We start from the raw sequence: 11773 nt of genomic DNA, 5'->3' as shown, positions 1-11773 counted from the left end.
CATATCAGGTCATCCTCTTTGATTTTGTGAGAGTTCCCAGTATTGCTACATAACTACTAGACATTGTGTATACACCTGATGAAGTTACCTATATTGTCTACTATGATACCATCTGAACATCAGTTCCTTGAGGGAATTGAACTTCTTACAATACCAACTACAATCTTAAGTTGATGTGTGGAACCATATATCATTATTTTCTTTTATATAAACTTCATGAAATTATTGTACCCAAAGTACATCTTTTTTAGTTACCAGTTACCATAACAACTTTCCTACAGAGACTATGTACCAAATTTCCCAACCCTTGGTATTAACGCCCCATATTTCTTAGGCACACAGATTTCATTCCAAAAAACTAGTACCACTTTAGTTGTCTCCACAAAATTGACCCACAAATAATCTCTACACTTTCTATCAACATTTTCAACATACTTCATGATAGAATGAAAACAACACCCTAAAAATTATATATAAAACAAGATTGCATTAATTTTTTGTTACCTGCTTGCATATGAGATATGCCTTGAGTATGTGTGATTAAACCTGGTTGTGATCTTTTCTACTAATTGATGGCATTTCATTTTGGACCATTTGTTGAATGATAGAGGTAAGCCCAAATACCTTATAGAAAGTGAACCTCGAGTAAACTCTTTGCAAGATATGATTCTGTCCTTAACTTCATCAGTCATTCCAGCTAAAAAGATGTTGGACTTGTCCAAATTAGCAACCAACCTTATCACTACACTGAAGTGGTTCAAAGCCTACATTACTCTAGTTATCCAATTTAGTTTTTCTTTGTAGAAAACCATTAAATCATATGTAAAAATCAAGTTAGTTTGGTGGCCTTGCACATTTAGTGATACCAAAAGTCATGTAGATCACTCATCTTCTTTCGAACTCCAGTACAAAGATAAAGAGAAAGAGTGACATAGGATTGTTTTTTCCAAGTCCCATCCTTCCTTTACATAATCCACAACCATCCTCATAAACCTTTAATGTGAACATAGTTGAAGTTACACATGTCATCACTAATTGAATAAAGGATTCGAAAAAGTCATAACCTCTCATTACTTCCTTAATGAAACTCAGCTTACAGTATCATAAGCTTTCCTCAAGTCTATTTTTAAATCATCTAGGGGATTTATTTTGTTGTATGTCAACAAGTTATGACAAATAAGTGCATTATGGATCAGAGATTCCTTTGGAAAATACATCATGTTTCTCATCAGCAAGGAGTAGCAGCACCTCCTAAGTCTCATACAAATAACCTTAGTGTTATAGTTTTAAGCTCAACTTCAACTCTAGAAATATATATAAAAGACAAGAAAGAGAGAAGAAATATTTGCTACTGGAAAGATTATTTTTCATTAAATTGGAATAGTGCTTAAATATAGAAAAAGGCAACAACTTGAGCCTATAATTAAAGAAACTAATTTGCACATGATTCGACGATCAATAAACTCCTACAAATCTGAAAAAACTCCTAAAAAATGGCAACTAAGTTTATTCACTACTAAACATGGCTAAAAAGCTGGATAATATCCAACAACTTCCTTTAACTTTTGTTGTAGCAACTGAGACAATTAATCAACACTTAGAAATACACTTATATAGCATATTGCAAACAAGATATTGTCTTGAACTCATTTGCAATTAGAGGCACCGATACCTTTGATATCAAAGTAATATTGTAGAATTTAGTTGTTATAGGAGCTTTAATAGGCAAAAGTTCCAGAACTACTTTTGTGATTCCCTTGCCTATTATCCTCTATGCTTCTTTGAAAACACACTAACATACTCATCAGGTCCTGGACTTTTATTAGAGTCAATACTGAACATAGCAGCTTTTACTTTTTTTTTTTCAGTATTGGTATTCATCAATTTTAATCGATCTTCTAAGGACCACACATATTTATTATGCCAAAAACAGTTAAAAACTTTAGTTCTAGTTCTCCTTTTTCTACTCAATATATCCTAAAAATACTCCACCAACACATTGGCAATGACATCCCGACTTGTCTGCAGTATACCATGCTTATCATTAAGCTGAATGATTGTCTGTTGCAATTGTCTATGTTAGATCATGTAGAAGAAGTATTCGGCACAATCATCACCTAGTTTGATTTAGGTTTCTTTACTTTTTTGTTGCAAGTAAACTTCTGGTAAGTAGGAGACCCTTCTAAACTTTGAGTATTGAGCCCTTTCATCTTATTGCAAGGTCATGTTCCCAGGATTCAAGTGCAAAGATTGTTGAATTTGAGCTAGTGCTTGTCTATCTTCTACCACTTCAGTAAAAATATCCTAAAGTGTTGATTATTCAATTCCCTGTGGCTCTTTTTCACTAGCTTCAGTTTTGTCACCATTCTCTACATACTGCAGCCATCAAGGGCTAGTTGCCATACTTGATTCACCTTATCCAAAAAATGAGTGTGGAAAGCCCACAAATTATAGTATTAAGGGTTTTCTAGATCTTCTTAGTATATTAAGAAGGTCCAGCTTCATGGGGCAATGATCACTAATCCCTTCAAAGAGGGAGTCCACTGAACGTAGGCATTTTATCCCACTCACTTGATTACCATCTATCCCTTCATGGACCATGCTCACTTGATTACCATCAATCCTATCATATATATTCAAATCAGAGTTGAAATCTCCCATGATCAGTCTAAATAACTCCATAAAATCCTTTTTTCCGACCTAGTATATTATATGCATACACTACAATTGACAGTAAAGTCATTTGTAATGATGCAAACACAACTTCACAAGTAAAAGCTTGTGAATTTACATTCTTTAAAGGTAACTTGGAAATAATCATGTCCCCATAACACCCAAACTCTACCATTGAATGATGTTCTAAGTTAGTCACAGGATCCCATCTACCAAATATTTTACTGCCGTCACCTCAATTTTGTGTGATTTAATTTTAGTTTCCGCGAATCCCATCAAACCTATAGTTTCTATGTTAGAAAGCAGCTTGACCTCCCTTTGTTTGTTAGAAACATTCAAATCCCTAATTTTCCAACAAAGAATACTATTCCCTAATCAGAGAGACACAAAGAAGTCCCTCCCTCATTCCTAGGTGGTTCCTAGTTTTCTGAACTATTGGTTTTGTCCTAGCTAGATCTTGAAAAGTGTTTTGTAAACCTTACCCTTTTTCTGTTGTCTAGAATTTTTTTTGTGTTCAATGATGTTACCTATTTTGAAGTGACACCACCAACTTGTCCTGGTCTTCTCTACATTGCCAGTTGTTACTTGTGTTTGTGCTTTACATATTCCTCTTTATTAGGTGCTATCACCAAGATATATTATCCATAGAAAATAAATCATTTTTGAGATGAAGAAGCAGTAATTTAGTTTTTTCATAAAGAAATTCTTGAAAAGGAGAAGTCACTTGTAATGTTTCATGCATTGGAACACGTATAGTTTTGAAAAAAAAAACAAGAAGAAAAAGAAGAGCATAGGAGTCTCTTGGAGAATACAAAATTGCATGGAGACCCTTCCTGTTCATTGTATTCAATTACTTAAGAGTGGCGAGGACGTCCAAAGCATTTCCTAGAAACATTAGATCACTATCAAACTCTTGTTGAGCCATATTGTTGGAATAAAGTTAGAATTTGCAAAACGATAATCAATAAATTAGAAAGCTTGAGGAGAACCTTAAACATGTGGTACCATATAGCGAAAAATGATGATTAGCATATCATGCTAAAACTAAGATTGGTACCTTAGAGCTTTTATATTATTTTTATAAATTTCGTAATTATTTTGAGTAAACTTTATAGCCTTTGCAAATTATCGTTCTACTCTTTAAAAATATTTTCAGAAAATCAATACAACTATCAATTCTCCTAAAATCAACAATTTAATTCATTTTAACGTTATAGGTTTTAGATATGTTAAACACATTCTCTTATACTACACCTAACATTGTGGACTTAACCAAACAAGGATGATCTCTTCTTCAACCAAAGATTGTCATTAACTACTGAAAAAGTCTAAGTTTAACCAAACATTAGTGTCATCTACTAAAAAATTATCAATTGTAATGATCTTACAATTGATATATTTGCACTTTAAAATTTTCTTTTCTTTATAACAAGGAAATTCAACTATCAACAAAGTACAAGTTCACCATCCCAGAATAAAATAAATACCAAAATGTCAAATTAAAAAAACAGAAAACTAATTTAAATTTTGAAAAGAACAATGAAAACTTGATTAACATGTATTAGCAAAATCATATACACATGTAATGGAGTAACAAAATATCAAAGGATAAATTTTAATATAAAAGAGTGGTATTGTTTTGCCCATATATGTAATTTCTGACAATATTTTTGAAATTTGATAGTTAAAATTGAGCCATTTGAATTTTTTTAGTTAATTATGTGTGATAAATTAATCATTTCCTTTGATATGTTACACCAATAAATTATAATCTAGTAAGTTCTTGATAAGTTGATTACTCTTCTATTTTTGTTTTAGTTTGAGTTATATGAACATTTTTTTCGCAACCCCTTCCCCCCCCAAAAAAAAAGAAAAGTTGTCTATTTTTTCAACAAGTGCAGTATATAGTTTAGTTAACATAAAATATAATGGTCAATAGTATTTAAGTGCAATATACAGTTTAATATTTTGAAAAGAGTAATGGAAACTTGATTAGCATGTATTAGCAAATTCATATACACATGTAATGGATTAACAGAACATCAGAAGAAGAACATACCCTAGCGAAATTTGAATACAAAAGAATGATATTGCTTTGCACATATATGTAATTTCACAATATTTCTGAAATTAGACAATGAAGACTGCACCATTTGAAAAAAAAAATTAGTTAATTATGTGCAACAAATTAATCATTTCTTTTGATAAGTTAAACCGATAAATTATAATCTAGTAAGTTTTTGATAAGCTGATTACTTTTCTATTTTTGTTTTAGCTTGAGTTATATGAAAAAAAAAAAAAATTAGCCCTCCACTGCCCCTCCCCCTCCCCCTCCCCCACCCCTAAAAAAAAAGATTGTCTATTTTTGTAACAAGTGCAGTATATAGTTCAGTTAACATAACATATAATGGTCAATAGTATTTAAGTGCAACATGTAGTTTAGTTAACATAACATATAATAGTTAATAGTATTAATCATAAGTAATTAGGTCTGTCTGATTTTTGATTTCATTATTTATATTGAAGTTGCATGACGTGTTTATGATGAATATTCTTATGATATTTTTAAATTTTATTATGTTATTCATGCTGCAAGTTATGTATTATGATGAGTATAACTAAAGTATTTTTGGGAGAAACTTTTAAATATCAATACATATTACAATTCAAGAAATGTGGAGCAGTAATACCAAAAACGACATACGTTATAGAAAGTCATAGGGGTGTATCAAATAAAATTTCAATTAGAATATAGTACAGTGAAGTTATGAAATCATTCACTCAATTTTGTTCTAGATTATGCATTAAAATTCAAAATGTACAAAATCTGATACTTTTATTGTTTTTTTTTTGTGTGATGGCACAAACAAAATTTTCTAATATTGAATGAGGCGTTTTGAAAGTATTAAAGAAAATTTTAATGGACTATCTACTATATTGAAAGGTCGAGCTCATGAATGAGACGAAGGAGTGTGATAGAGCCTCAATAAGAATAGTCATATATCACAAAATTGATTGATGATAAATACTTTTCCATCAACACCCAAAATTATGTATTGAGTTGGAACGAGAATTCTAAAATTTAGGGCATGAATTGCAATTGAATTGTTAGTCAGGCTGGATGGTGATCTAACATAGAAGGAGCCCTAATTCAATAGGATGTTATCGAGAGAGAGCGTATTCGATCGAGTTTCTTAAGTTTAGATTTTCATCCTTAATTGAATTAGAATGAATGAAAACCCTCAATTGTTCTTGAAGAGAATTCAAAAGGCGACTTGAACCATTAGAAAATTAGTATGCTAAAATTAAGATGATAAAGTTTAGCAAAGAACACAATGTCTCATAAAGTTAAAATTAGGTAGTTAATAAATAAAATCTTATATACCAAACTATTCAAACATGCCACTATTCTCTCAGGAGTTCATTTAAAATTTGTATTAAATATTTAAAGCTTATTTAGATGCATAAACAAATTAAATATCCTTAAAAACGTGAAACATAACTAAAAAAAAGCTTGAAAAGGATAAGAAAATAAAGATTTTAATTGTACATATAAAATAACAAGATTCAATAAAAGATGCACACAAATCAAATTACTAAGCTAAGTAAGGACTTATAATCTTTCTCGCAAAGGTAGTGAATTCAATGCATTAATAAAACAAATTTTTGAAAGCGATACAAACTGTCAAACATAGATACTTGAAATACAGTTGAGATATCAATTAACCGTTAATATTAAATGATAATTTTTTAAAAAATTTATTAATATTAACAAATAACTTCCTTTCAAAGTAACTAGATCTCATTATACTCGTGAGTGGTAATCTCATTCTTTGAGATAGCAATATAAATTTTCTTCATTATCCTTGTCATTTTAAAAGTATAAACGACAAAATTAATTATTATATAATACGTGCATTATTTTTATGTTCTTTAACTATACTTAAATTTGAATTGATTGATCTTATTTAGATCAAACTATCAAATTTTATCAAAAATTCATTACACTCTCATCCAGTGATTGAAATCAAAATTTTCACTTGTAGATTCAAATATAAAAAAGTAAACAAATAAATAAATTGAAGATAGTTCAATATTTATTATATATATATAAAAAATATTTTTAACGTATAAATAATATAAATTTTCACCAAAGCTATTTCAAATGAATTCCTTGCCCTATCTAGCTCCACCATGATCTCGTCAGAAAAGCTATCGCAAATGAAATAGTTGCCCTTGGGAATAAATAGGGAGGACACTGGACACTATATGAAGGTAGTATAGTATTAAAGTAATTCCAAGAGTCCCTTTGGTCGAGGCCGTTGCATGCCACTTCCTCCATGTCCCCCAGTGCCGCACTTGGTTTTCTTCTGGGGCTTTTCATTCATCCAAAGTTCCATTCTTGAATTGTTTCTAATGTTCTCCCTTTCCACCTTTTCAAAGTTTTAATTCTTTAGCGTTGTAAATAGTTAGATTCAAAGCATTTACAGTCCATTCTTGATATTTTGTTATGCAATGGAATTATTTACTTTGTGAATGTCTATTAATGGTATGGAAATACTGGTATAGATGAATTATAATTTGTGGGTGGCTCTCATGATCAATTTTTGAGCAAGGGTTGGAGGGAGGTGATTAGGCATGATATGGAGCAGTTACAACTTATGGTGAGCATGATAGGAAAGTGTGGAGGACTCAAATTAGGAGGGTGGAGAGTTAGTGGATAGGAGTGCATTCGTAATGGTAGGGAGGAGTGCTTTATTTGTATTTGTGCTTGGAGTTTCCTGTAGTTTCTTGTTTGTATTGTTTGTAGTGTTTTGATGATGTTTGTGATCTCGAACAAATAATTAATAGTATTACCATGTCGGTATCTTATTTCTTTTAATTTGTAGCGGTGTGTTATCCTATTTTGTTGTTTATATTTATGTTGTTTGTTTGTTATACTGTTATCTGTCCTGAGCCAGGGGTCTATAAAAAATAACCTCTCTACTTCATCCGAGGTAGTGGTATGGACTGTGTACACTTTACCCTCCCCAGACCTCATTTTATGGGAATACACTGGGTATGCTGTTGCTGTTGTTGATGTGTCTAGTTGCTAGCAGTTCCCTTTGGTGGGCAATCTATTAGACAGAGTATGTTGAGTCCTGTGGGATGTCATGGGTATCAGGGACAGAGCTAAGTAGGGTTGAGGGGGTTGAGCCAAAACCCCTTAGGTGGAAAATTACATTGTTTATATATGATTAAAATTATTTTTATGTATATATTGTAGATGTTGAACCCCTTTTTGCTTCTTCCTGCGTTTTACTTATTCATATTTTGAACCCCTTTAGTGAAAATCTTGGCTTCGCTATTGGTTTGGATAGCCTAAAGCGCTGAACTTATTTGGACCTATAGCGCTCTCTATATATATATGTGGGGTGGGGTGGGGTTTCTTACACGATGGAGGATTATTTGATTGAATTGAATTGGGAAATTGCTAAAACTCTAACCATGATAAATGAAATCATCGTTTGCCTTTTATTGCATCCATGTCTTAGGGATACATGAGTATGAGTAATTTGTGCAGATCCTTTAAATCACACTGAAAACTTCCTAAAAGTTTTAATGTACATGTACATGCACATACTCCATGCCGCAGACCCAATTGGACATAGTGCTTTCATATCTTCCTGCTCAATTTAATGTTCCATTAGGAAAAAAAGGACATGACAACTTTCGATAGCATATGAATTTGTTGTCACTTGTCATGAACCAAACAACTGAATGGTATTGACAACGGGACATCTTGCTTTTAATAGTGTAAACCAAATCGTGAATACATGGGACCTAGTTTCCCGATAGCAATGCGTTTACTTAAGTCGAAGACCTGTAGTCGAACCAATGACTGCTATTGAAGGAGCACTACGTGTCTGCCATAAACTGTTACTGTGTGAAATAACAGAGAAAAATATTATTGAATTGTTGCATCTACATTATTACATCGAAACCCTATTTATAGACACAACATTCTAATCCTTTTCCAAATAGGATGCTACATTACAGTCCTTTTCCAAGTAAGATTCTATATGCTATTCCTATTCCTACTCTTATTATAACAGTTACATAATGTAAAGAACCACTAAATTAGTATAGACACCTATACTAAGTGAAAAAAAAAGGAGAAATATGACAAATTATGTACTGAAAACTGTAACAGATACTACTCCCTTTGTTTCATTTTATGTAGCACTCTTTCATTTTTAGCTGGTTCCAAAAGAGTAGTACCTTTCTATATATGGAATCTCTTTAACTCTAAAATCCTATAATGAAATGCTCTTATCGCCACATGGACAATTAGGGCCATAAGTTCTAAGGATACTTTTCATACCTGTCAAAATTCTTCCCTTCTTTCTTAAAATCAGTTCCTAGTCAAGCATCACCACATAAAATGCAAATGGGGAGTGATTGATTTTACAGGTTATCATATTACTTCATTGTCCATTTTGAGTCACACATGTTTTTTTTCCACACACATGGCTTTCAGTAGTTTGAATTTGGGATAGTTATCACTATCAGTTATGAATTCCTTCTTATGAATGTAATGTCCATTATTATGTGTTCTTAGATGATTTTTCAGAAATCCTACTTATCTCTCCTTTTAAGGGCTGCATTCATCCATATCCTGCTGTTTGAGCAGCTGCAGTCAAATTGAAACAGGGGGGAGTAATATATTGCACAAGATCGACCCATCAGCCAAAAGTTAAACGCCTAGAAAATTTCTTTCTGCTGTGTTACATTCTTCTAGAATGGAAAAATTCATTTCTAGTTCAGTTATATTCCTCAACTATTTTTGTTACATTGACTGTTTAGTAAATCAGCTAATAATGCAAAGTCACAGCACTTCTCTATTTCTTTTGTACTCGATGGGGTTTCTTCAAGCTATAGGTTTTATATTCTGCTGTTTCTGCCTCTTATACACTAAGGTGTTCTTTTTGTTATTAAATTAGTTTTCTAGTTGAAGAAGATATGCCTAAACTTTGGTGATTGCTTTAGATACTATCCATCTTTTCCTTTATCTTTTAGTGGAGTTAGGTCATATTCTCCAATGACTGCTTTTACCTGTGCACAAATGGAACCCAGCAGGATTCTGGCTCCTCTTCACTATTTGACAACTCAAAGTGAGATGTACTGTAGTAAACTAGTTGTGCAGAGAATCATTTGCTACTACAAGACAAACAGCAAAGAGAAACTATGATTTAGGTTTTGTATTATATGGTTTCATTTGTTAATGCATGCCCAAAGACGAGAGATATGTGTGTCATCATTAAAGAAAGATTCTTATATTAACAACTTTTTACTTTAGTTTCATTAAGGAAAGATTCTTATATCTAGGGAGGAAGTCGTGTTTCCATGCGAAGCAATTTGGACAGCGTTGGTGCCGAGGAAGGTGTGTTTTCTCTTGGTTAGCATCTAGAGGGGTGATTTGACAGTGGAAAATTAAGCATAAGGATTGTGATGGGATATGCTTCGGTGGTTCGGAGTTTCTTGGGTAATGCCAAAGACTATGAAAGATTTAATGTTTTCTTGTAGAAGAGGGATTAGGAGAAAACGTAAGGCTTGGAATTTGGTCCATCTTGTGTTGATGTGGGTTGTTTGGATAGAGAGAAATAGGAGAGCTTTTGAGGGGGTAGAATCTAGTTTTTCTCAGGTGAGGAATAGCCTCCGGTCTCTCATTTTCTTTTGGTGCACACATAATTTTCCTAGTTGTATAGAAGAATGGGTGGACTTTGTAGAGAATTGGATTTTTTAGATTCTTTACTTTTTATTTGTTCCATTGTATATGGCCAACTCAGCCTTGTTTATGAATGAAAACACTTGCCTTGTAAAAAAAAAAATATAATAATAATGAACAGATTATCGAAATTATCAAGAAAAGGGAGAGCCCTTTTGAAGTAGTGAATTAGTGGTGGTGGATCCTTGTCCTACAAATGATCTGTCGTTTTCCCTTTTAACTGTTATTCTATGCGCATTGTATTACTTTCTAGACCAACTTATGAAGGTATAGAATATTGAATTTAGTGTTGTTCCTTCTGTTTAGTTGAAACCCCGGGTGGCAGTTAAGAGGTGCAAATTGGATCAAACCTCAGGTGCTGGCTCACGGTTCTTGACAGAAAAGAGAATTAAGAAGACATAGGCTTCTTGTACGGAATTGTTCATCTTGTACATTAAGCATACAAAATTTGGACGGTTGGATTTGTATTACATGAAATTCTCAGCACAGGAAACTGATGTAATTGCTTCAGAAACATAATTGTACAATGTAGAAGGCGCAATGAATCAGCTGCAACTCGATTGGATCTTTGTCAGTGTCACTTCATCTCTTAGTCCATCTGTCTCTTATCTATTATGAGGCAGTTCTTTTTTGCATTGTCAGGGCTGATAAATTATTTCACTTTCTTCATCCTTGTGTCGCATTTCTTAATGTGTTCATGAACTTGCTGTCCCTGATTTAGTCATTGTAGAATAGAGAGCAGGTGAGACGATAAGGGCGGGAATTTGTACTCGTGATGACTTTATGTTGGTGCATTTGTGTTTCAATTTTGTTGAATTGCAGTTTTGGTATCTCTGTCACTCTCTTTCAGGTTAGAACTTATGGTTCTGCCCTGTATCCTAACAAAAGGTTCGATCCAATTTGGATATAAGTCAGCCTTAGTGATATGAAGGTGCCGAATGGGACGGCGGTCGTTCAATGAAATGATGTGATGCTTTTCCCCCAAAACCTCACATCGATGGGGTGGTTTGGTGATTTTGTCATCTATAACATTTATCCATTCTGCAAGTCCAATCAACCAATTCATCGAGTTAACGTTGACTCTTAGCTAAACTATTAAAATAGCAAGAGCTGCTTGCTTAAGAATACAATGTGTTCATGAAAAGCATACATGAGATACAATGTTTTCACTAAGATTTCTAACAGTGATCCCAAGAAGAAGAGCTTGGTGAGTCCAAAATTTGGGAGGGGGAGCTTTTTTCCAGAATTCATGTCTTTGCTTGCGGTTTATTGGTTCCTGAATGACTAAAGGATAGTGATCAAATGTCTTGACGGCCAATTTTAACCTGTTGG

At 32.9% G+C, this 11773-nt stretch overlaps 1 long non-coding RNA gene across 1 annotated transcript; it reads left to right on the top strand.

The window, feature by feature from the left end:
- The first annotated feature begins 6954 nt into the window (after positions 1-6954).
- Positions 6955-11271, top strand: LOC107874943. The gene is made up of 2 exons (XR_001675656.2): positions 6955-9126; positions 10748-11271. It is a non-coding gene; the product is annotated as an uncharacterized LOC107874943 (long non-coding RNA).
- The last annotated feature ends 502 nt before the right edge of the window (positions 11272-11773 follow it).

The sequence above is a fragment of the Capsicum annuum genome, chromosome 6 (genome assembly GCF_002878395.1).
Source record: "Capsicum annuum cultivar UCD-10X-F1 chromosome 6, UCD10Xv1.1, whole genome shotgun sequence".
NCBI classification, from domain to species: Eukaryota; Viridiplantae; Streptophyta; class Magnoliopsida; order Solanales; family Solanaceae; genus Capsicum; species Capsicum annuum.
This window is presented reverse-complemented; position numbering and strand designations above follow the sequence as displayed.